The sequence below is a fragment of the Protopterus annectens genome, chromosome 4.part0 (genome assembly GCF_019279795.1).
Source record: "Protopterus annectens isolate FY-2018-M chromosome 4.part0, PAN1.0, whole genome shotgun sequence".
NCBI lineage: Eukaryota > Metazoa > Chordata > Ceratodontiformes > Protopteridae > Protopterus > Protopterus annectens.
In genome coordinates, this window is record NC_056733.1 from 1,048,941,892 (window position 1) to 1,048,969,391 (window position 27,500).

The window sequence follows — 27,500 nt, forward strand, 5'->3', positions numbered from 1 at the left end:
GCATACTGTCTGTGCTGAAATAGGGTCATAAGATGTTGGAGGCACAACCTCAATGTCTGACCCTCTCCACCCCCACACTCTGCTGCTCCATGAGTCTACCAATACTCTGACATGAGATAGTAGGAATTCTACAGTGCCACTAGCACAGAAACAAAAATCTAGCAAAGCTAGACTTTCCACTGTGTGATACCTTAAACTTCTTGTATCAGAGGCAGAATGGGATATATATGCAAATTGCCCTTTAAGGATATGAGGTGTTTCAGCTAAATGGCAATTTTGAATGTCCAAGACTTTTCTTTTACTTTTAAGTCGATTTATGGGCAATTTCATACCAATAAAGCCATGCCCCTCTTATTGGCCTTATTGACCTTATAGGCCTTTTTGGCCTGAAATTGTCCACAAATAGACTTAAAAGTAAAAGTAAAAGAATTGTCATTTAGCTGAAACACATGATATCCTTAAAGGGTGATTTGCATATAGCCCATGTTGCCTCTGATACAAGAGGTTTAAGGTATCACACAGTGGAAAGTCTAGCTTTGCTAGAATTTTCTTTTTGAGTTTTTAACCAATGTTTTTTCCATGTAACCTTTTTACTCACTGTTTTAGTTACAGTGCCATCAGCAGGATCACCTATGATAACAAGTAATTTACTACACAAAGAGAGAAATAGTATAAACAATGATCAAACCTGTGTTACGTGAAATGCATATTAAAAATTAAGGAATGCTAATACAATGAAAACAAATGCCTTTCAGTTGCACATGCATACCTTTTGTACATTGATAAGAATATTAAAGATTTGCTTATCATGTGTAGATGGCCATGCAAAAAGAGAACCAGATGCAGCTACAAATACGAAAGGGAGATGAAACATGCACAATAAGCATCACAAAGAAAATGACCAAATAAAGAGAAGATCATTCCCTTTACAGCTGCATAATGAGACATCTCATACAAAACTTTACTGTCCCATTGACTGCCCCCCCACCCAACATTTCTCCCCTCCTTCTCTCTCCCTTCAATGATCCCATGTGATGTAGACTTCATCATTTTATATGATGGTTTGTGGCTCATGTTTCCAGTGTTTTTCAGTTACTTCAGTATTATAATGTTTGCACAATCCCCAGTGCAACAGTCTCACCACATTATTATGCCTTTCAGTGTACAGTCCTTCTGCCATTAGTATGACACAGCCAGCAAAGAGGTGTGCAACTGTTTCCAATTCTGTTTTATAAAACCTACATTTGTCTGTTTCTCCCACTTTGTAAATCAATGTGTAAGTATTCCAGTATCTTGGCCCTCCAATATTAACCTTTCATCTTTTGGTTTGAATTCACCTCTCCTTAACCATTCATGTGTTTGATCCTGATCAATATGAAGTTGCTCCAGGAGTTTTCTGTACTTGCAACTATATTTATGCATTTTTCACATGCTTTTGCCTTCTCATCTGATCCTTCACCTTATATACTTTCTTTTCTTTTTTTGGTGCATTCAGTTGTTCCCTAATTTTTTTCTACTTCTAGTGTGATTTCCATTCCCACTTGACACTGATATGCTTCTGCTAGACAAATGTTTGGGTCTTGTGAGGTCAGCAGATATGTGTGGAATCCCACGATGAGCAGATCTGTACATGTAATCAGTTTTGAGGAGGCGCATACTTCCTTCAGAATGGGGAATATATAATCTTGGTAGGCAATGATTTTTATAAATCATTTGATGAACATAAAGCACCCTTCTTGTTTTTTTGCAGTTTTGTAGTTTCTTATAGTTTTGAAGATAGAGGGTTTTTGAGTTTATTTCAGATTTTTCAAGCATTGTCTCTCTTTTGAATGATGGAGATAGCTTCTTTGCTTATCCAGGGAGCATAATTGGATTTAAACCAAATCTTTCGGATAGGGGGAAGAAAGCTGAGGGTGTTAAGGAAGATGCTATTAGATTTTACAGTCCTTATATTTGTGAGGTTTAGGAGTTTGAGACAGGAGACGTTGGATGGAGGTTGGGTGATGATGACTTAGAGTGTCAGGGAGAGTGGAGGCATTAGGATAGTGGTTGGGCTGAGAGGTAGGTATCCAGTCAAGAGTGGATAAAGTTTTGATTGATGATTAGATTGGGAGGGGGAGGGGATTGAGAGGTTAATGGTGACACTGTAGGTTAATGGTGACACTGTGGCAGTTAGAGGTCATAGTATTCCCATTGACATTAACATCCCAGAAATAATTGTGTTTAGGAGAGATGTCTGAGAAGCAGGCAAGAGAAGGTGTATTGTGATATTATATTATATATATTTGTTTAGGTTACAGATGACTATGAGAATCTTTGCAGGGTGAAATCTGGGGGGGGGGGGTAGGGTAGGGGATGGACTGAGAAATGTTCTGAGTAAAGGATAGCTACCCCGCCGCCTTTTTAATTGGACTGTCTTGGCTGAAAAGATTATAGCCAGGGGGGTATGATTTCTTTATTTATGTGGTGTTTTAGTCATGTTTCAGAGATGCAGAGGATATCTGAAGTGTGTAGGGTTGTCTAGGAGTGTAAATTAGGGATTTTGTTTTCTCCCTTATCATGGCATAACTGAAAAAGTGGATGAAAGCGCTTGGCAGTATTTTTTTTGGTGGATTTTTATGGATGTGAATAAACAACAGCATACTAAATCCTGAAGCTTCTGTTGCTTGGATTTAATCTCTGATGCAAGCAGGTCATTATAAGAGGTCTTTTTTCTGTTTTTGGTTCAGGTTGCCTATTATTCTGCTGGTATTTGCTTATTTTTTAACTGCAAAGTAGTTTGTCACTATTTCACAGTCGCTGTGATATAGTTTATCAGTGTAGGGTGTACCTTATACATTTTTAAGCACTCTTTTTATCCATGAATGTGGGGTACTATCAAATGCTTTTGTATAGTCAATCCATGCCATAGTTAGATTCTTCCCCTTTTTACAGTTCTTAACTATGACGTTATTTAACAACAAATTATCTTTTGTTCCATATGACTTTCTTTTATTGCCCTTTTGTTCTACTGCTATAATTGAGTTTTCTTCTAAATGACTATAAACTCTGTTGGCATCAATTCCAGTGTACAGTCTATATGTCATTGGAAGGCATGTTATTGGGCTATAATTTTTAGGGTAGCTTGCACGGTCACTCTTAAGTAGGAGCATTGTTTTTCCTCTTGTTAGCCAGATTGGTGTCTATTCAGGATGTGCATATAAATAGTTCTTACTCATGGCTAAATCTTTGTACAAAGATGCTAATACTTTTAACCAAAGGTTAGGACCTACATCAGGCCTGGGGTTTACCATTTGGAGGCTTTTCTTAACTTTGTTTCAATCTCTCTGTCCGTTACTTCATCCCATTTCATATGCTGTAATTTGAACTTCTTATTCTTTTTTTTACTTCTTCTATCCATTTGGTATCTTTGTAATGTTCCACAGAATTTTCATAAATATTTCTCCAAAATCTACCTATTTCTTCCTGTTTTGGTGGTCTTTCAGTTCCTTTTACCTTGTTTCCCAATTCTCTATGAATTTTTTGGGTCATCAATAAATTGCTTATTTTCTACTTTTCTTTTATATTTATCTGTGTGTCTTCTAAGTTTTTCTACCTCTGCTGATATTTTTAGTTTATTATTTGTGATAGTGCATGATAAAGCCTGATCCGTTATAATATTGAGCATTTATTTTATCACATCTATCGTTCTGAGTATTTTTGGGAGGGTGGCCCAATGGTTAAGGTGTTTGCCTTACAAACACAAGGTGCAGGGTTTGAGTCTCACAAGGGATAATTGGCTAGGCTTTAAATGGCTCGCAAGGTCAGTTAGCTTAGTACTAACCTATGAACCTAATCTGTTCCCTCTTCTAACAGTGACACTTGTTGCCTTAATTGCTTTATAGTTTTCTCTTCAATACTTCCATGATGACATTCGATTTCTCCCTGTCCTTTCCCTTAATACCTTGTGTTCCTGTTGTAGCACTTTATCTGTTATTAACTTGGCTGCACAGTAATGTATCCTGTTTACTTCTGTTATATCGCATGAATCTCTATGGACAGTCCTAATTACAGTGTTCATTTGTTTTATCAAACTTCTAATTTTTTGGCTTTAATTGACCTTCTGCAGTTTATTTCTTTCATTGATCTTAATATGTCTATCCATTTCTATTAAACCAAACAACTCTTCTCTTAATTTTCTTCTAAACTGACCGCAAAGTTTTTGTTCACCATTTCCTGTGGGCATTCTATATAAAGTTAAGAGCTTCTTCCTGTGCCATGTTCTCTTCAGTTTCACCCTGTGTTATCCATTGCTGTTTCATATGGGAACTCACTGGCCTATCACTCCTCAACATGGACATTATCAGAGTTTCTACAGTTTCCTGTTCCTTCCCTTGCTGTCTAGCTCCAACTGGACCTTTGTACTGGTTTCCTATGGGATGCTCCAAAGTACCTTCATATGTCAACTGACTATATGCTTACTTCTCCACTGGTTTTTCCTTAATTTGGGTGTCCACTGCTCAATCCTGTATTGTTGTTCTATGAGTTAAATTATCTACACTAAATCTTTCACTTTGCAGGCACTCCATTACCTCAGTTTCTGTTTCTTTAACTTCTCCATTACTAATCCTCTTCTCTACATTTCTTATTTGTTTTATTATTTTTTTGTATTGTAAAGTTTTCCATATCTGGATGCCTGTTTTTTTTACTTCTCCAAATCTTTTGGGTTTCTAATACCATGATGGAAATGGACCCCATTCCTAAGACAAAGTACAATTAAAGTTCATGAAATTAGTATTCTTTCAATCTTTGTTGTCAGCCAGAAGTACTCTTCACAACACCCGCAATGTGCCCAGTAATGACTCCTTCTGCAATTCATATGGAATTACATGGGGTTCATATTATAAGCACAAAAACTGAATTGCGCAAACTCCTATTGAGTGACACGTAAAGGGCGAAAGCCCAAAACATCAAATCCCAAACACAACAAAACCAACAAACAAATACTGTCACTAACTGTTGTATGCAGGGGGCAAGCCCCCCTGCACCCCCACACACCCCCTACATAAATATACTAACTCTGAGATCACACTCCATTGAAGCAAAAGGAAGAATTCCCTACGACAGTATCCGTTCATACCTTCGATATTGTGATTATTCTTTCTTTCCATGTCACTCAAAAGGTGTTCACATGATTCAGTTTTTGTGCTTATAATATGAACCCAATTACATGTATTGGTAACATATCTAAATGCGACTGTAGATTCTTTTTTATGAGACCCGTTGCTCCTACTACTATTGGAACTGTCTGGGCATTTTCTTCCACATTGCTCTCATTTCTGCCTGCAAATCTTGATATTTTATGACGTTGTGTCTCTCTGTATGCAAGACACTGTAGTCACTGAGTGTGGTGATTTCAATGATCAATGCTACTTTTGTCTTCTTTTCATGGACCACTATATCTGGTTTTCTGGTATTTATCTTTTGAACTGTTGGCAATGGGTGATCCCATGTGATGTAGACCATCATTTTCTATGATGCTTTGTGCCTCATGTTTCAAGTGTTTTTCAGCCACTTTAATACCATAATTTTTGCACAATCCCCAGTGCAACAGTCTTGCCACATTATTATGCCTTTCAGTATACAGTCCTTCTGCCATTAGTATGTCACAACCAGCAATGAGGTGTGCAACTGTTTCCAATTCTGTTTTGCAGACCCTACTTGTAAGTTTCTCCCACGTGTTCAATGGACTTTGTAAACCAAAGTGTATGTAGCCCACTATTTTGGCCCACTAATATTAATCTTTCATCTCTTGGTTTGAATTTGCCTCTCCTTAACCATTCCTGCATTCGATCCTGATCAACAGGAGGTTCTTCCAGAAGTTTTCTATACTTGCAACTATATTTATGCATTTTCCACATTTCTTGCCTTCTCATCTGGTCCTCCGCCTTATATTTTTCTTTTGTTTTTGGCACATTCAGTTGCTGCCTGATCTTTTATCTACTTCTGGTTTGATTTCCATTCCCGCTTGATGCTGATATGCTTCTGCTAGACTAAGCAGGGAAGTCATCTTAGATTTATTCTCTTCATGTTTCAAAACATTCACTATGTTTGGGTCTTGTGAGGTCAGCAGATATGTGTGCAGTCCCACAATTGCATATCTATACATGTAATCAATTTCAAGGAGGCCCATACCTCCTTCAGAATGGGGAATATATAATCTTGGTGTGCACTGATTTTTATAAATAATTTGGTGAGCATTAAGCATCCTTTTTGTTTTCCTGTCTAATCTAGCCAACATGTTTTGGGGCCAGTCAGTCACTGCAAAACTGTAAGTTAGGACAGGAAGAGCAAATTTGTTTATAGCTTGAATTTTGTTCCTAGATGTCAGTGCTGTTTTCAGGATTAATTTAAGTCTTCTAAAGTATTCCTTACTAAGTTTTTCACATTTGTTCATGTTTTAGTGCTGATCCTTCACCATTTCCCAAATATTTATACATTCCCTCTTGCTCAAATTCTTTTACACCACATTCTTGTCCCAAACCGATGTTTTCTTGGTGTTGCAGTTTTTCTGCTTTAAAGGCTGCTTTTGCACATTTATCAAGAACAAACAAAATTCTTATATCATCGAAAAAGTTTTGACAACTTGCAGTTGTGTTTTCAGTTCCTCATCTGATGAGTTATATAGTTTTAAATCATCAACAATGAGAAGATAAGAAGTGTATATACTTTGTTGTTTTCTATGAGCCAAATTATAGACATGGCCTAAGCTGTTAAGTAGACAGCTTAATGGGTTAAGGGCAATGCAGAATAGCAGCAGTGACAGAGAGTCATCCTGGAATATCCCCCTTTAAATTTTTATCCCTGGAATAATAATTTGTCCTTTATTATGGCTTAATTCAAAGTGGTCTGCCAGTATTTCATGGTCACTATAATGTAGTTGATCAGTGTAGGGTGTATCTTATACATTTTTAAGCACTCTTTTACCCATGAATGTGGGATACAATCAAATGCTTTTTGACATCAGTACATGCCATACTTAAATTCTTTCCCTTTTTACAATTCTCCACTATGACTTTAATTAACAGCAAATGATCCTTTGTTCCATACGACTGTATTTTATTTCCCTTTTGTTCTATTGCCATAATTGAGTTTTCTTCTAAATGACTATAAACTCTGTCTGCATCATTTCCCGCGTATAGTTTATATGTCGTTGGAAGGCAAGTTATTGGTCTATAATTTTTAGGGTAGCTTGCAGGTTCACTCTTACATAGGAGCATTGTTTTTTCCTGTTGTTAGCCAGGTTATTGCCTGTTCAGGGTGTGCATATAAATAGGTTTTACTCATGGCTAAATCTTCATTCAAAGATGTTAACACTTTTAGCAAAAAGTTAGGTACTGCATCTGGGCCTGGCATTTTCCAACTAGAGGCTTTTCTTAAGTTTGTTTCAATCTCTCTGGCTGTTACTTCATCCCATTTCATATCCTGTACCTTTAAACTTCTTATTCTTTCTTTTACTTCTTCTATCCATTTAGCATCTTTGTTATGTTCCACAGGATCTTCCTAAATACTTCTCCACAATGTATCTATTTCTTCTTTTTTTGGTGGTCTTTCAATTCCTTTTACCTTCTTTCCCAGTTCTCTATAAAACTTTTTTGGGTCATCAATAATTTGCTTATTTTGTACTTTTCCTTTGTATTTATCTGCATATCTTCTAAGTTTTTCCACCTGTGCTAAGTTTTTAGTTTATTTGCTATAGTACAAGATAGATCCCGATCTGTTCTAATACTGTGCATTGTTCTTATCATGTCTATCTTTCTAAGCACTTTTGTTGATCTGTTCCTTCTATAGTCTTCTAACAGTATCGCTTCTTGTCTTAATTGCTTCATAGTTTTTTCTATTTGATACTTCCATGATGGTATTCACTCTCCCCTCACTACTCTGTGTTCTTGTGATAGCACTTTATCAGTTATTAATTTAGCTGCACAGTAATACATCCTGTTTACTTCTATCACATGGATCTCTATGGACAATCTTAATTATTGTATTCATCCGTTTTATCAAACTTCCGAGTTTTGGGGTTTTACTGACCTTCTGCAGTCTATTTCTTCCATTGATCTTAATATATCTATCTTTTTTAAATCAAGCATCTCTTTTCTTAGCTCATTTTCTTTTAAACTGAGGGTACATTTTTTGTTTTCCATTTTCTGGAGGCATTCTATAGAAAGTTCTATAGCATCTTCTTGTGGCACATTCTCTTCAGTTTCATCCTGTGCCATCTGTTGCTCTGTGATATGGGAACTCACTGGTCTATCACTCCTTAGCATTGACTGCATTACAGTTTCCACAGTTTCCTGTTCCTTCCCTTACTGTCCAGCTTCAAGTGAAAATTTTTACTGGTTTCCTGTGGAAGGCTACAAAATATTTTCATATGGCACCTGGCCAATTGCTTCCAGTTCCACTGGTTTCCCCTTAATTTGGATATCTATTGCTCTATGCTGTTGTGGTGCTTTCTGAATTAGACTTTCTACAATGAATCCTTCACTTTGTAGGTACTCCATAACGTCAGTTTCTATTTCTTTAACTTCTCCATTACTGATCTCCTTTTCTACTTTTCCTCTTTGTCTTCTTATTTTTTGTACTGTAAAGTTTTCCATGTCCGGATTCCTTTGCCTGTATTTCTCTATAAATATCTTTGGAGCTGCTCTTTTTGTATTGATTAGTTTTGCTTTCTCCTTTGCGTAGATATTACACCACATTAAATCTTGTGTTCTTTCCCATGTCCATATTTATTCTTCAGATTTCTCCTGATCTTCCTGCTTCTCTTTAATCTGGAGACTCGTTCCGTCATGCTGTGATGTAACCTGTATTAGATGTTCTACGCCAAATCCTTCACTTCACAGGCACTCCATAACCATACCGCTCAACCTCTTAGAGCAGGAAATTTGGACATAGCCATGAATAAAAGTAGGACAAAGGCCCAAAAATAGGGACATTTTTAAAATATTGCTCTTACGAATTTAGAAAGTTGATAGACTAACAGGTTTTGCATTAGCATGAGTTTTCTGAAGGGTATGAAGTCTGAAACTCAAATGCCTTTGATTATTTTTTAACTTCAATCTTTAATGATTTGCCGCTAATTTGCCAGAAAACCATAATTTTATGAAAAATGGACGAAAAATATGAGGCAAAAATCCAGACATTCTGTGAAAATCTGTACGGTGAGAGGTATGTCCCATAATTTCAACTTCTACTTTTTTAACTTCTACTTTACTAATCTTCTTTTCTACATTCCCTCTATGTGATATTATTTTTTTTATTGTGAAATATTCCATATCTGGATACCTTTGCCTGTATTTCTCTTCAAATATCTTCAGGGCTGCCTTCTTTATATTGATTAATTTGGCTTTCACCTTTGCATAAATATTGCAACATATCATATTTCGGATGGTGCAGTGGCGCAGTGGTAGCATTGTCACCTCACAGCAAGAGGTTCTCTGTTTCGATTCTCAGCTGGAGTGCCTTCTGTGTCGAGTCGGCATGTCCTCCCTGCATTCATGTGGGTTTCCTCCCACATTTAAAGACATGCATCTGGAGTATTTCTCCCCAGGCCTCTGCACAAAATTGGTTTTGTTCCAAGTCAGACTTTTCCAGTTAACAGATGTTAAATAAAAAAATATATCAGATCTCTCTTTCTTTCCCTTGTCTATATTTCTTTTTTATACTTTTCAAATATCTTTAGGCTTTGCTGTTTATATTTTCACAGTTCCTCAGATGCTTTTTTTCCCCAAACAGATCAAAATGTCTTGGTCTATATATTGTTTTTCACAAATCTGTTGTATTAATGAACACAAATTTTTATTTGAAGCTTCTGACAGTTTTTCTTGTGGAAGTATTTTTCTTTCCTCTAATTTCTCTCTTAATTTTTTTATATGTCTTGTGTCTGCAAATTCTGGGCTTTTTTCATAATAGTAAAAATACATGATTTCTTATCCTCATTAGTCCACTCTATCATCTTTATGAATCTTCTTTGGCCTATCAGTTTTTGTGATTTCTGTGGACTGCTACTTCCTTCTATAGCAGGGAGGCCATTTTCTCCCTGGGCGTGGCTTGGCCCCATTGGAGGAATGGTTCTATATTTTGAGGATTCTACACTATTTTTGCCAGTCCAAGCACCACTGTCCCTACCAGGATCGAGCATTTTTTTATCCTGGTTCCTGTGCATGCAGCTATCTAATTTTTTACCTACTTTTGTCCATGATATATGCTATATAAATACAGCCTGTATGTCAGTGTCATCTTGCTGAGATTTTGTGAAAAACAGGGTCCACCTTGTGAAGGTATTCACCAAGATTTGAGGATGAATTCATTTTCAGCAATACTACTCTTCTTTGCTTGCTGACTTATCATCTGTCCATTCAGTCCCTATACTTGACGATAAATTCAATTTTAGCAATACTATTCTTCTTTGCTTGCAAATGCAATGAGAGTTATTTAATTATATTGCATACCTGGTAGTTCATAGGTTCATAGGTTCATACTAGGCTATCTGCCCTAGGGCATTTATAAGAAAGCAGAGTGTGTTTGGGTTGGCCATGCCATTTTTAATTAAATTAATTTTGCTATGCCCTTTTGAGGTTAGTATACTGTGCCTCTGTCTAACAGTGACACAGAAGTGATGGCGAGGGGAGACCAAACCTCTGATCTCCCATCCCACTTCCTCCTGAGAGAGAGTCAGTGTGGACAGTGGGCTTCTGCCCTGGACCTGGATTTGAAGGAGTATGAAGGGAACCTGAAGGGGCTTACTCTGGGTTCCCAATCTGTCCTATTTATTTCCTATGCTGAGGTTCGCTCTCTGAGCTCCATCCCCGTGGCTGGTTGGGATTTTTTTGAGGTGCAGCATGTCCATTAATTCCGGGTGGGACATGGCTGGCTACGGGCCAGGCACATGGCAGCCTCTGAGCAGGTGTGGTACTAAGTGGAAGAAACTGGAGTTTTTAAATCGGGCAGGCATATGGATCCTGTTTGAGCCCTTTGATCCTCTTGGTGAGGTACTTTTTTGGGGTCTTTGCTGCAGGTAAGGTGTGGTACAGATTGTCCCAAAAAGGGGCATTGTACTGGGCTGGGGATGAGATGAGGGATGAGTAAGAGAGTGCGATGACCTCCCTGATCTATCTGTGAATCCTTCATGATTAGGTGGGCTATATAAAATGTTTTAACCACTTTGGCCACGTGGTTGTCAAATGAGAGCTTGCAACTTGGGTCCCCAGGTCCTAATGACTGACTTTCTGTAAATAATGGATTACCTATGTTTGTGTTTGTATTTGGTTTGTTTCAAAGGGAGAGAGTTGATGACTATTTTTTTTGCTTGGTTTAGCTAGGCCATGGTTGGTTCTTCAGTTGTTTGTTGAGGCCCTTTGCGCTTTTGGAGGTTGCTTGTGTCGTTGGGATTGTTGATTATAGCGCCCAGTGCAGTCATCAGTGTGAGCTTGGTTTCCTTCCGTCCTTCCGTGTTATTCTATAATGCCTGAGTGGGGTATTGTATCAAAGGCTTTTGTGAGGTCAGGTAGGCTGTATGGACCACCTTCCCCGTCATGATGATCCTTTCCATAGCTTTGCAGACCAAGCTAGTCAGGCTTTGGGGCTGATAGTTTCCAGATCCGTTTGAGAGCCACCACCTTGGAGAGGGACCACTGTTGTATTTTTTGTCATTTTGACCTTCCTTGAGGTATTCTGGGAATTCCCAGAGCCTTGTGATTATCCTTAGTGTCCTGCAATTTTTTTCTCAGCTGGCCTTAGAGCGATTTTTTTTATGGTGTGTGTTTTTTTTTTTACTTATCAGAGATGCCTTCCTTTTTTGGATTTGGGATTTTGCTGATAGCTTAGTATTCCTTCTATTGTATGTTTTGTTTGGGTAGGGGGTGGGGGTCCAGCGTCTACCTTTGTCATAGAATCGTTTATAAAAAGGATTCTGCCTGGGTCGTATTTTTTTTCCCGCAGGCAGGGCCTTTGAAGATTTCTATAGGTTTTTGTGGGGGTGAAATTTGTGCTTTAAGAAGTTTTTCACTGTGGTTTTCTGGCCAGGGGGGGGGTGTGAATCTGCAGTTCTGCAGTAAACATACATCGGTTGTCTTTCACATCAGCTCCAGCAGCAAAAATTCAGTGTGAACCCTGTGCTGAGCTGTCTGGATGTCTGGCAGTGGAGAAGAACTCCTCTGTTTCATCCAGTGGTGTTTCAGTGGCAGGACCATCCCCTGTAGCCATACATTCCATGGTAATTGCAGCTGCCTGATATCTGGCCTGTGTGATCATATCACTGGCTCTATGTCTTATTTTGGAATATGTACACCTATGAACTTGACTGCATTCATATTGTTGAAAACCTGCTCCCAGATATGATCACAGGAGGACTTGTCAATGCTGCCTCTCTCTCTTAGAGGAATGAACCATGTTGACATAGTGCCTGAATGATTACTTCATTCTCATTGTCACTGTGTGGTAGTTTATGGGGTGCTGATGTCTTGGGTGGCATAGCCCTGTATGAGAGGAAACATAAAAGGAAAAAAAAATACATGAGTAAACCATAAATGATTGTTAAAAAACTCCATGAATGTATCTGTCTATCATACAGAAAATATATGAAAATGTAAGGCTTAATATGAGCATACACAACCTAATACACATCGTACCAACAAACAAAGACAGGAATTTAAAAAAAAGGCAAAGAAGACAATTATTTCTGTAACTTTAAAGTACAGCAGAGCATTACTAAAAATAATGCACGCTTTTCCAGGAAAAATGGATGAAACATTTATGTGATGTCAACTTCCGTGGCAGGTAGCTGGGTATACATCACAGGCTTAACTCAATTTTGAGCTCTAATAATACAAAAAAAACATGACCTTACTAATAAGTAATACAATAGTCCTCAGCTTTAAGTGATCAACTTCTGAGATTAACCTTTTCATAAAAGTGTTTAAAGCAAACAGCAGTATCTATCTCTCCAGATCCAAAGAGTCCCCCCTATTATGATACAAGTTCATTACTTATTACCTATATGATTACCTTTGTATAGTATAGTATAGATTGAGCTCTCTTAGCACTGTTAGTATTTAAATGAGGTATGAACTCATTATCATACATGAAGTCCACAATCTAAGATAAGATTAAGATAAGGTCAGGTAAACAGGACCATCCCCTATAGCCAGACATTACGGGGTAATTGCAGCTGCCTGATATCTGGCCTGTGTCATCATATCAGTGACTCTATGTCTTAGTTTGGAATATTTATGCCCATGACCTTGGCTGTATTCACATTGTTGACCACCTACATCCAGATGTGGTCACAGAAGCACTTGTCAGCTCTGCATGTCTCTAAGATAAATGACACATGGCAACATAGTGCCTGAATCATCACTTCATTCTCATTGTCACTGCATGGCAGTTTATGGGGTGCTGATGCCTTGGTGCCTTGAGTGGCGTAGCCCTGTATGAGAGGAAACACAAAAGGAAAAAATAGATAATTAAACCAAAAATGATTGTTAAAAATAAATTCATGAATGTATCTGTTCATCATTAGCAAAATTAATGAAAATGTAATGCTTCATACGAGTACACAACTTAATACAGTTCCTACTGCCAAACAAAAAAAAAGGAATTTATTAAAAGGGCAAAGAGGTCAAGCATTTCTGTAACTCTAAAGTACAATAACAAAAATAATGTGTACCTTTCCAGGAAAAATTGGTAACATCTTTGTGCGATATCCCCTTCCATGGCAGGTGGCTGGATATATATCACAGCCTTAACTCAATTTTATGTGCTAATAATGCAAAAAGAAATGCTAATGAGCAATATAATGGTATTCTGCACTAAGTGGTCAGCTTCCCTAATTAAACTTTCCATTAAATGTCATGTAAATTTTATTTTGAAACATTTTAAATGGTCAAGAAATAACTGAAATACAAGGCCATGCCAGCAGCTAGTGAGAAAAATGCAGACAATAGTTATATTGTGAAATGCAATCCATCAGGAAGTTTAAATACATCAGTTTGTAAACAATAGTATCATACCTTTTCAACACACCAGTTATTAATCTAGAAGCACATTTTTAAAGCAAACAGCAGTATTGAGCTCTCCGGATTCAAAGACTCCCCCCTACTATGATACAAGTTCATTACCAATACGATGCAGATTCAGGTCTCTCATCACTGTTAGTATGCAAATGAGGTGTGCACTCATTATCATTATTAAATTATATGATCTGTATTAAGATCAGAGCAGGTAACCATGGTGTAAGGACTCACACAATTGCTTGCACACACCCTAGCAGTGCAAAAATGACTACTGAGAAATGTTACCTGCTAAGGGTTTGCAAGTGTGAATGATTAGTCTGACTGCAGGAACAATCAGGGTTTCACAGTCAGTCATCTTTGAGCTACACTTACTGAAGGAGTGTCAGGGAGAAGAGACTTACAATAAAGTCTGTGAATACATTGGTTGACTTTGGAGAGCAACATTCCTAACATTTGTATCAATTGTTTTTGACCAGACTTTGTGCATCCGAGCAATTTTTTTGTACAATTCTAAGGGAGTACATTACTTACTGAAACATATATTAACATGAAGGCAAATCACATAGCAGTCTTGTTAGAGAAGTATAGATAAGAGAATGATGTTGACAAAAAAGTGAAGAAAAGATTTGCAGTGTTGCCCATATTTATTTTATATTTTGTGAGGAAAGATTGGCTTAATTGTTACCAATATCTCAGGCATGCACACATCCAACTGCGCATTGCCCAGGACAACTTTTAGAAATTGCTTCTGTTGTACCTGTAAAGTCAGTTGATAGCATCTAAACATATTGAGTATATGTAACCTACTTTTTTCTTTATAGTGTGTGTATTTGTCTGTGGCACATACTGAAAATAATCTCGTGTGTATTGTGAATGCCCTGGTTTCCTGGGGTTCAGATTCAGATCGGGTGCTGTTTGTGTGGACATAATGATGTTTAGGGAGCATACAAGACAACAATTTATTTATTTATTTATTTATTTATTTCCAGTTTGATTACCGGGGAAGTTCACTGGGTCAGAGTGACCCATTTTCAGTAGAGGCCCGGTGAGAAAAGCTCCAAGATACATAATACAGATAAGGTACAGAAATAAACGGATGTCAGTCTTACATAATATGGAAACAGTTACAAGTAAGTACCTTGAAAATATGCATAATAAGCAGAAAATCATTGAGTGTGGACTTATTGTTTATACATTTTCTTTAGTGTGTACACTCAGATATTAGGTGAGAAGATGTTTTGTATACATACTTTTAAGTAAAATGAGGATACACTATACATGCACAATTTCAGAAAAGAAATTAGTAATGGGAAGCTGTATACAATATTTACAATGTGGAACCATAAGAAATAAGCAGCTAATAGAGAAAGGAGAGCAAAGAAAATGCTCGTGGGAGCATAGCTGAAGGAGAGTTATTGAGGTTATCGATAGCTATTGTTATTGTATTGATAGTTATTGATAGCTAATGGAGAAGGGAGAGCTTAGAAAATGCTCGTGGGAGCATAGCTGAAGGAGAGTTACTGAGGTCTTAGGAACCTGAGGGCGAAACCCCCCAGGAGCATAGCTGAAGGAGAGTTACTGAGGTTATCGATAACTATTGTTATTGTATTGATAGTTATTGATAGCTAATGGAGAAGGGGGAGCTTAGAAAATGCTTGTGGGAGCATAGCAGAAGGAGAGTTATCGAGGTCTTAGGAACCTGATAGGGGAAAACTCCCAGGAGCATAGCTGAAGGAGAGTTGTTTAGGGCTTAGGAACAGGAGTGGGAAAACCCCCAAGGGGAATGGACTAAGGAAGATTAGGTTGGATGGTGGCAACTTCATTTCCATTTTGTGGCCAGGTGTTTGCTAAGCTGAGTTTTGAAGTTTTCTAAGTTTGGGATGGTTCTTAGAGAGGGAGGGAGGGAATTCCATTTTTTTGCCTAGAGAGACAGCGAGAAGAAGTTGGCCTGCTCTACTTTTGGGTTTGGGAATAGCAATTAGGTTTTGATGCTCAGATCTGAGAGTTCTATTGGGGGTGTAATGGGGAGGATATTAGTTAGCACTGGACACTTAGTTGGGTGATATACAAGTCTGTGTGCAGTGGTGTGTTGGAGGAAGTCTAAGTAGTTTGACAGTTCAAGCCACTTTATGGATCTTAGTGTAAGGCAGTGATGGGTAGAAGGTTTAGATTTGGTAGCAAATTTTGAGATTTTATTATAGCAGTTTTCTAGTTTGGAGGAAATAGAGGAGGATAGGTTAGTTAGCAGGGGGGCTCCATATAATAAGGAAGGCAGTAGATAAGTGGTGGCTATAGTATTTCTAGTAGTATAAGAGATGAAGTGATTGTTCCTATACAGCATAACAAGCTTTTGGTGGGTTTTCTTAATATTTTGTAGTTTATTTATGGCTGGGGTCCACCAGACAGACTTAACTTTTTGGAGGATTGGGTCTTTTTCTTATTTGATTAGTGATGATCTTTGCATGATCATGTTTGTAGAATGCGCGAGTAAAATATTTCTATCAAGTGGCCGATTTTCCACAGGGATGCTTCGTGTTGTGCCACCAACTGGAAGGTGTAAAAATCGGTTTGTCTTGCCAATATCTGAAAGCCCAGGGGTGACAGGCAAGCTGACACTAGCTTAAAGCATCGGGCTTTTTGTCGAAAGCATGTCATCCCAGGCAGACAGGCATTGATCCCCTTTGAATGACATCTCCTTAAGCCAATCCAGCCTTAAGGGCTGTGACTGTTCAGCACACTGGCTTTGTGAGCTATGTGTTGCATGTTTTTTTTTTTTTAGCGTTGCTTGGGGGTGTCTGCTTGAATATGGATATCGAACTTCAGATGTTCGTCAATATAATACCAAGTAGTTTAGTGGAATGAACCACTTCTATAGCTGAATTAGTTTGACTTAGCACTTTGAAGGCATTTTTGTTGTAGGAGAATGACTTTGTGGGAGGGAAAAGTAAGATTTTTGATCTGTTTACATTGAGAGAGAGGTGGTTTTGGCACATACAATTTTTGGTGGCTGAGAAGGCAGTTTGTGTTTTAGACAGCAATTCTGAGAGGTTAGAGGCAGAGCAGACTAAGGTAGAATCATCTGCATATTGAATAGTTTTGGAATCAGGAATGGCAGCATGAAAGTTGTTTATGAAGATATTGAAAAGCATGGGCCCTAGGATAGATCCCTGTGGTATGGGCCCTAGGATAGATCCCTGTGGTATGGGTCCTAGGATAGATCCCTGTGGTATGGGTCCTAGGATAGATCCCTATGGTATGGGCCCTAGGATAGATCCCTGTGGTATGGGTCCCAGGATAGATCCCTGTGGTACGCCAGTTGGGGTAGGTACGAAGGAAGAGGTAGACTACTTCCATTTGACTGCCTGAGTTCTATCTGATAGGTAACTGGAGAACCAGGATATAGTGTTTGGGGAGAGATGGAGCTTTGAGAGGTGATAAAGAAGGTGTTTGTGTGAAACAGTGTCAAATGCTTTGGACAGATCAAGCAGAACAGTAGAGACTATATATCCAGAGTCTCGGGCTAGACTGACTGTTTCTAAGAAAGAGAGTAGAGCAGTTATAGTACTATGACCTGGGCAGAAACCATGTAGAGCAGTTATAGTACTATGACCTGGGAGGAAACCATGTTGTGTAGGTGTAAGAAGATTGTTATGGGCCAGGTAAGGCATAAGTTGAAGGTGAATGCACTTTTCAAGGATTTCAGAGATTGGAGAGAGCAGAGCAATAGGGTGGAAGTTAGAGATGCTGGTGTTTTTGCCTCCTTTATGAACGGGAAGAATATAGGCTGAGCACCAGAGTTTGGGGACGTAAGATTCCTTAATAGATCTGTTGATTATAATACTGATCGGGAGAGCTAAGGCATCAGCAGCACATTTTAGGAAGGCAGAGCGAATGTTGTCAGGGACATTAGAGCATGGTCTAAGTTTGGATAGAAGTCTTTTTATGGAGTCAGTAGAGGCAGGTTTGAAGTAGAACAAGGGGGGAGAGTTATTAGTGGGGTTGGATGAGGAAGAGAGAGGGGCTGGAGGATTAATGTTGGGGAAGGTCCTGGTCAGGTCAGAAATAGTATCTAAGAAGAATGAGTTAAAATCAGAGGCTAGATCAAGATCTGATTTGCTTGGGTCAGGACAAGGATTATTTTTGGATCCTGGATTAAGCAGTGAGTTTATTGATTTCCAGAACTGCTTGGGGTTTTTGTTGTTGTTGGACAGGAGTTTGATGTAGTAGGATTTTTTTGTCCTTGGTTATTAGCTGTTTTGCTAGGTTACGTTGCTGTTTGTATTGGAACAGGGTATTGGGAAGTTTATCTTCCAAAGTTTGTCCCTTTGGTGCATAATTTTCTTAGTATCTTTGGATAGCCAAGGAGCTCCATTAGCTTTTACCCTCTTGTGTCTAAGAGGGGCAAGGGAGTTTAGAGTGTCTAAGAAGACAGAGTTGAAGTGTTCTATAGCATTTTCAAGAGGAAGGGAGTTTAGTATTTGCCAGTTCATTTGTTTGAGAATGTTTGAGAAGGATGTGGGGTTGAACTTACTGAGGTTACGGGTATAAATATATTGGTGCTGGTGAGGGGAAGAGGTCATTGAGTGATGAATGCAAGCTGGAAAATGGTCACTGATGGAATCAGTAGTTGTGCCAGAGTTGGTTATTTTATTAGGATTAGAGACTAAGATCCAGTCTAAAGTGGAACCAGGGGGATTTACTTTGTTAGGTCGGGTGACTGAGTGAATAATCTGACAGAAGTTATAGAGGTTGATGGATAGGCAGGGAGAGGTGCTATTAATTTTGTTCCAGTCAATATTTACATCTCCTAAAATATAAGGTTTATGCTTAATTTCAGTAGAGGCCCATCGGAGAATATCCTCAAGGGTAGAGATATTGTTACCAGGAGAGATATAAAGGGCTATTCTGCACATATTCTTGTGTTTATTCATTTTTAGTAGTCCAACAGTCAATTCTGTGTTCTGGAAATGTGGAATTGGAGTTTGCAGGGGTATTAAGGCAAGGAGGTTTTAGTATACTAAGGCAGAGCCACCCCCTTTTTTATTTGGTGGGTCATTTCTGAGAATATTGAATCCTGGGGGTAGGATCTCAGCATCGGAGATATGGGGTTTGAGCCAAGTTTCAGGGATTGCTAAGATGTCTGGTTGGTTGTGGCATAGCCAAGCTTGAAAGTGATGAGCTTTTTTGTTAAGACTCTGGGCGTTCATGGTAAAGATTTTTAGGGTGTTGTGGGAGGAGGAAGAAGGTAGGGGGTAGGTGTTGCAAGTAGGGGGACTAGGACCAGGGCTGGGGTGGATATCTCCAGCAAGGGCTAGATTGTTGAAGGAGGTACAAAGTTGAAAAAACTTCAGAACTTCACATTTTAACTACTTGTTTCATAATGGTTCCACTTTTTAAGTAACATTATTTTTTTTCTTTTCTCTTCATCTTTTGCACATTTATTTATTTATTTATTTATTTATTTATTTATTTATTTGACTTTTGTTTACTGGGAAAGTCTGACTGAGTGGACCCCCAGGGAGAAAAGCTCCGCAAACACAATCTTTCAAAAATCAAGTACAGTCATTTTAAATTCCAAAGTATCATGTTACACTGCAAACCAGAAGAGTGAAAAATGTAATGATAATAAAACATTGAACATATGTTTCATAGTAAAGTGCAAAGAAAAACAACAACATGAGTTGGAGAAAATATGTGAGGAAAAATGCAATACTCACATTAATTGTTACATACAGTAGCGTGTGACAAATGAGACATGAGACAATAAGATATTATATCATTAGAGACAGTAAAGGGAAATTGAGCGATGTCTTAGCATGAGAGATGGTGCTAATATTATGGTTATAGGAGGAAGAAGGATGGAGCGAAGAAGATTATAAGAGTGTAGCTTAGGAGAGTAGGGAGGAAATGCAGAGAAAAAGTGGATAAGGTACGTTTGTGGGAAAAAAAAAAAAGAGTGTAGTAAGAGACTGGAGAGGGTTGTAAAGTGTGATTTAGGTTGAAGTGATGAGAGAAATATAGTAAGATCAGCCTGGAGTGGCACAGGAACAGGTCCAAGACTGACATTGCTCACTCTTGACTGGTAGTGGTACCAATCAGTGAACTGCAGTTCACCTCTTAAAGAAAAAAAAGTGAAAAATTTTTATTTCGGCTGCCTTCTGTAGTGTATACAAGCCTGGGACCAGTGTATGGATGTCAGCACTCTGAATAGCACTAAGTGAATACATTGCACTTGTCAGGTAAGTATCTCTGTGGCACAATCTGTACATGAGGTGAGTATAGAGGCATAAGACGGATGATACAGGATTTGAATCCAGTTTGCAGAAATGTTTTTATTACTGGATTCAGAATAATTATTGACAGCCAATGTTGTATATGAAATGAAAAGGCTAAAATATGTGATACATGCAAAATATCATACTTGTAGTTTATGTGAATGTAGGGCTCGTATGTGTGTTTGTTGTAAACTCACCTCTTCTCATTACTAATAGTAATATGTTCGGTAGATGTTTAACATATGAATCGTTTATAGTGTGCCAACACAAAAATAGTAACATAAGTAATGTGGACACATGTGTCGTATATGCTGAAGAAAATATCCACATCACTATTTGTCATCATGCCATTTATTCAATAGTCTGTAAACTAGGATGTCATGAGTAATTGTATGTACTGTGGCAAGAATGACCTCCTGATATTGTCTGTGTGTCCATTTCTGAGCAATTGCCATTACATGAAATCCTGGTTACGTGCACCTTAAATGCTGCTTGTGATGGTGCAAGCAGATGTGAAAAGCATGACTGTGTCATGCTAATGCTATAACAGCTTTGTTCCTTGCCACATATATCAATTAAATATGTTAATTTGGTCCTTTTTAAAATTGTTATAATGCCTTTTGCATTTGCACTCTGCTTGGCAACTCACAAATACCATTCACTTCCTAAGGAAAAAAAGTGAAAAATTTAATTTGGGTCACCTTCCATAACACAAACAAGTGTGGCACTGTTCCATGACTGTCAGCTCTCTGGACAGTACTCAGTAAAGAAAATGCACCTGTCAGTTAACTTTGTCTGTGGGACAAGGGGTAAGTGCAATGAATTTAGAGAAAAATGACAGGTGATGAGGCACTCAAATGCAGTTAAGTGATAATTTTAAGAGGGATCTGAATACATATTTACACACATTTTGTTATATCATTGTGTTGCTGTTCGAAAATTAACTATTCTTAGTATTGCTAAGAACATGTGAGGTGGTGGATGTCTTGTTTAACATTATTTGGCATTACCTATAGTCCTGATAACGTGTGCCAGAAATTAAAGTTTCGGTGTGGCAAGGAGATGTGAGAAGGATGAGTGTGTTTATGCAATGCACTTGTTCCTCTGGGTATTCCTGGGTATACCATTTGACTAATGTAATGTTTGTTTACAGTTTCCTTTGTTTTTTAATGCCTTTTGCAATTGCAGTCTGCTCAACAGCAAACAAACACAGTTCACTTCCTAAGGATAAATGTGAAAATTTTAATTTTGGACACATTCTGTAGAGTAAACAAACCTGTCACTGGTGCATGTCCTTCAGCACTCTGGACAGTACTTACTGAATACATTCTACCTGTCAGCTTACTGTCTCTGTGCCACAAGGTGTGATTGCAGTGAACTTAGAGAAAGAGGCCACATAATGAAAGGTTCAAATCCAGTTTATGGATATTTTTATGACTGGATTTAGAATAAATATGGACACACAATGTTGTATATGAAATGAACAGGCTAAAGTCTGTACTATATGATAAAAATCTAACCTGTAGCCCACGTGAATTGATGTTATAAAGGCATTGTTGTAAACCCACCACTAACACTATGTGCTATGGATGTTGTGACATGCAACATTTTGTACAGTGTGCTAACTCTGTTCATTCCTTCTGTTTCAGTAAGTTGCTACTGTCCATTCAAATGTGTGATTTAAAGCCTGTGACGTAGGAGCTCCTTTGTGGCATGTAGAGATAATACTCAGTTATATACACTGATTTTTACATACTTTCAAGGGTTCTAATCCAGACACTTGCAAGCTGTGATTGACTATTTTAATGTATTTTATGTTTAGCTGTTGCCTACATATTGTTTTGCACTGCTGTTATCATGCTTCTGTCGTAATCCACTTGCTCCCTCCCTTTCCTCAGCAGTTGCTCAATGGCTGGCACTGAGCAGCACCTGCATCTTAGGGGAAATTGAAGGAACACAACGTTTGGTAAAATGGTGTGAGTTTTTGCCTTTGGCCACATTTTTCTGGTGCCCTTTCTGGTATTGTGCTTAGCTATGTACAGCCAGGTTAATCTTCCCTTGAACAGGCTTAAGAATTGAATGTACACCATGTATGATGCTCCAATTGCAAATATTATTAGGAAGCATTCTGCATTTAATCATTTATTTTATTTTATTTATTTATTTAACATTTGTTTATCGGGAAAGTCTGACTGGACACAGGTCCTTCCTCAGCAGAGGCCCAGGGAGAAAAGATCCATGAGTAACAATAAATTTTCATGCACACGTTACAATAATCAATAAAGTATAAAGTAAGCAAAGTGTAGTATACATAAGAACATAGAAATGTGTTACATCTTGACAACAAAACCTAGGCTTTGAACATAGCTAGTACTATTTGTAGGTATGACTTATGTCAAGATATAAGGTTAAGACATGTTGGTAGAAACAAAGGATTAAACACAGGAGGAGAAGTTGGATATGTTTTGGATATACTGTGATGTATCAGAGCACTCATGAGGGGTTAGTACAGGAACATAGCCACTTATTTTTTAGATAAGCTTTAAGTGATGGCTTAAAGATGTTAATGGATGAGATTGAGAGAATGGAGTTAGGAAAGGGTTCCATATACGAGATGTATAGTTTGAAAATCAAGATTCTCCTGCAGTGTTGTTGGCCTTGTAGATGCTGAGTAAGTTCTTGTTGTTAGAGTGAAGTGGTCTTTGTTTACTGGGAAAGTCCGACTGGGTAATACCCATTTTCACAAATAAAACTCTCCGACAAACTCAATAGTTTTAAATCACTGCTTAAACAACATCTTAACCAATCCTGGTCCTGCATGTGCTCAGCACCAGGTTAAGACTTTGTGTTCACTGTACAATACTCACCAAATACTCTCCTTAAACAGAATACTCTCAACCTCTCACTGAAATAGCAAAACAATTTTATACATAACTACTGCCTGTACAATCCACTAAGTTGCATGTGGGCTTTCTCTTTAGTATCTTCCATCTCTGTAAAATCTTAGAATGTATAAATGTAAGCACTATTTGTGGATAAATGTAAATAGAAATATAACTACTCTGTGTTTAACCAGAACTTAGTATATAATGCAATACAAGCAAATGTAGCTTTTCTCCCCAGGTATCCAGTGAAAATGGGTATTACCCAGTCGGACTTTCTCAGTAAACAAAGACAAATAAATAAGTAAGTAATAAATAAATACATTTAGTATGCTTCTGGTTGCAATGTACAACTAATGCAATGTTAAAATTGTCCTTACTGTGATGAAGCCTGATGTCTACATTCTCCCTTGTCTTGTTTTTTGACTTTCCTTTCAAACCATTAAAATTAAGGTTGCTTATGTGTCGATTATGGTTTTACTTTCTGCCCCCCTGCTTGCTCCCTGTTGGGAGCACTTGATTGTATATAGCATGTCAGATTACTTATCAGGAAAAACATAACAGTAACACCCCCCCCAAAGATGTTAAAATTACCCCGCAAAAATATTATTTTATCTGTGTGTCTTTATGCCTGTCTCCATGTCTGTATATGATCCCAGTTCGGTATTGTGACTTTTCACTGTTTCGTATTTATTATGATACTGGATGTAATGTACACATTATGGGATTTTACTATTGTCATGAATGCAGTGAAGAGTAGTACATACATTCTCCGCTGTTTCAGTCTGTTGTCAGATTTGAACTTTGTAACTTTGTGAAGTAGGAATTCCTCTGTTTTTTTATTTCTCCAAGTCTTTTGGGTTTCTAATACCATGATGGGAATGGACCCCATTGCGAAGTGAAAGTACAATTAAAGTTCATGACATTGGTATTGTTTCAGATTTTGATGTTTCTATGTGGTGTGTTTAGATAATACTCAGGTATGCAGATTTGTTTTGGAATATTGTCAAGGTTCAAATTCAAATGTATGCCAAAGTTGTGTTTTGTATGACTCCTTTGGGTGTAATTGTTGGCTACACACTTTATTAGCACACCATTTTCCCGCTGTTGTATTAATATGCTGCTTCCTATTGGGAACATTGTCATGTACAGATCTTGCGTGAATAATTATGATGACAAAACAAAAAGTAACACAATACAAACTTGTGTAGAAATAAACCATAAACTAATCTTAGTATGCCTGTATGTGTATTCCTGTCATCATCTGTCCATCCCTTCGCACTCCTTTTGTGTCATTAAATAAACCTCCTTAATTCAAACTGTTTCCATAAGCCATGTTTCCACCAGTAATAACATGCTTGGTTCCTCATGTATTTCATAACCCAGCTGTAGAGTGCATATAAGGATTGAAGAACTGCAACTGCCATGACAAATGTGCAACTCATGACAACTGATACATGAGCATAACTCATATCTGTCCTTTATTCCACCAGATTCAGACATGTTTGTATGTCCATACGGCATATTTGGATGAAGGTTGGCATGCAGCACTGCAGACTGCCATTAATTCCTACTCTAAGTTCAACACCTCAAGATATGATTACACATGCGCTAATACTTTACTATCAGACTCATAAATAAGCTTGCCAGTTGCATGCTTCAAGGATTCAATTAAAGAATTAAATAAAGAATTATGTGAGTAGGTTGAGTAATTTATGTATGTGTTAATGGAATTTTGAAACCAAGATATCTGCATTTCGCAGTGATGTTGACTCAATTAAGTCAGTGTATTAATGCATATTTGCACTCCAACAGATACTCTTGCAACTTTATTACCATGGTTTGTAACCTTTCCACACATAATTCATCACTGTTATTTAGAAGTGCACAATTAGGACATGTTTGCTTGTACTGTCAATGCACATTGTGCAAGCAAGAGCCAAGACAACTGACAGTAACATAATAAATGTTTAGTATTTACATGCAATCATTCTGACATGAACTGTCATGAATGCTTGCTTGAAAACCACTGTTTTACAGTTGTGATTGTCATTGAAACCCCATACTGTGAACAGATAGTTGTGACTGACAGTAATGAAATGCATATGAATTACAGTATATAGATATTGCAGAGAAGTATATAATTACATAGACAAGCACAATGATGTTAACTTCACCTGCATTTTTCCCAAAACATGTGATGCACAGTACCTGATGTTCCGACAGTGAAGTTTTGCTACTTACAAATGTGAATTTTCAGAGAATTAAAGTCAGACTTTCCTGTGGTGCTTGTGATTCATACTGTTTTCTCCAGATTGTGTAAGTAGATAGTTAGATGGTTTGACTCTGACAGTGGTAAATGTGTGTGTGTGTGTGTGTGTGTGTGTGTGTGTGTGTGTGTGTGTGTGTGTGTGTGTGTGTGTGTGTGTCTGTCTGTGTGTGTGAACAGTCTATTCAACATCAGAATGGTTAACAAACGTCTCACTAGCAAGAACAAATTTTACAGAGGTAATTAGGAACAAACATTACAACATCATCAAAGAGTACCCACTGTGCATTCTTTAATTATGTAAACAACTTCAGATACAGTACCCAGCATTGCACCAAGCTTATCACAAATGGCATTACCTACTCAAACCCTGAGGGTATAGCTAACATTCTTGCAGATAAATTCAGCTCTAAGAGTTCCTATAACATAGTTGTCTGTTTCCTAGGCGGTATAAAATACTCCCTATCAAACCTAGCCTTTAAACTACTCGACCAAAGCTTCTCCATTGGGTAAATAATAGAAGCCTGGAGAACAAGTGTAGTAGTTCCTCTCCACAAGAGTGGTCACATCATGGACTTTGACAACTATTTTCTTATTAGTCTCACCAACATCACTTATAAGATGATTAAACACATTGTCATTGACCTCATACACAAGAGTAACTGGGAAACTACAGCCACTAGACTCTAAATAATTTGACTTTGTAAAAGGTGGCTTGTGACTATGAAACCTGGTTGACTTTTTGAAAGTATTTCATCAATACTAGTTGAGAATAATGCTATACAAACAGATTGCATTAATTTTCCTAGGACATTTGACACTATATCTCACTCTGGAATCATTGACAACTCAATATACATCCCTATGTAACGCATTAGATTGCCAACTGGCTCACTGATAGACATGAGGCTGCCTACTAGAGTGAAGGGAATGCTATACACCAAGAGACCTGTCACCAGTGGTGTGCCCCAGGGCTCTTTCTTGGACCACTTCTACTTAACATTTACATCTATTATGTTGTATTATGTCAAATCTGGTAGTAAAGATCTCCATTTTACAGACAATTTTAAGCTTAGAGCCATTATTAACGCCCCTGCAGACAGTCAGATTTTCCAAGAAGTCATAACACAGACACAATTTAGTTTCAGGATTGCAGTCTGAAGCTGGGTGGCAATAAATGTAGTAATCTACAGTTTGTGAAATCTGAACTATTGCACACCTACCACATAAATAACACTCCTCTCATAAAATAGACAGTGTCATTAGAGAGTTAGCATCTTTATGGATAAAGAACTCTCCTGTGAGCACCACATATCCCACCTTCTACCTCATCAAAGTGACTGTCATGGGAATCTCCTCTCACTCACAGGAGATAATCATTCCCCAGTAATATGACTCATCAGGCCTTTACTAGAACACAATGTACCTTTAGGTGTTTATCTGTCCAAACACCTAACACAATTTGAAAATTTCCAGTGATTTCTCACTAACAAAAAAGGTATGAGTTCCTATTTTAACTAAAGCATATAAAATCCCTTCCTGTTTTCCATGTCTCCTATAGACTCTTACTGGGAAATCTATATGTGGCCCAGGAAACTGTAAATGACAAAATCCTATTTGATCTTCTACATATTTACAAAACTAGAAGTTACATAAATGAAAGATCAAGGGACCTAAATCTATATTGCAACATAAATCATATTTGTTGGCAGATACATCTTTCAAAAAAATGATGGACCTCTGGACTTTTTCTGAACAAATTGCTTAACCAGGCACTGCTCTTGAGTTGCCACTAAAGAGGGGTTGGGGTTGCCATAATGGCTAAGGTATTTGTGTCACAGATGTAGGGTTTGATTCTTATTGAGGGACAGTGGTGCAGTGTTAGAGCTGTCACCTCACAGCAAGAGGCTCCCCTGTTCAATTCTCAGGTGGGGTGCCTTCTGTTTAGAGTCTGCATGTCCTCCCTGCATTCGTGTGTGTTTCCTCCGGGTGCTCTGGTTTCCTCCCACATTTCAAAGACATG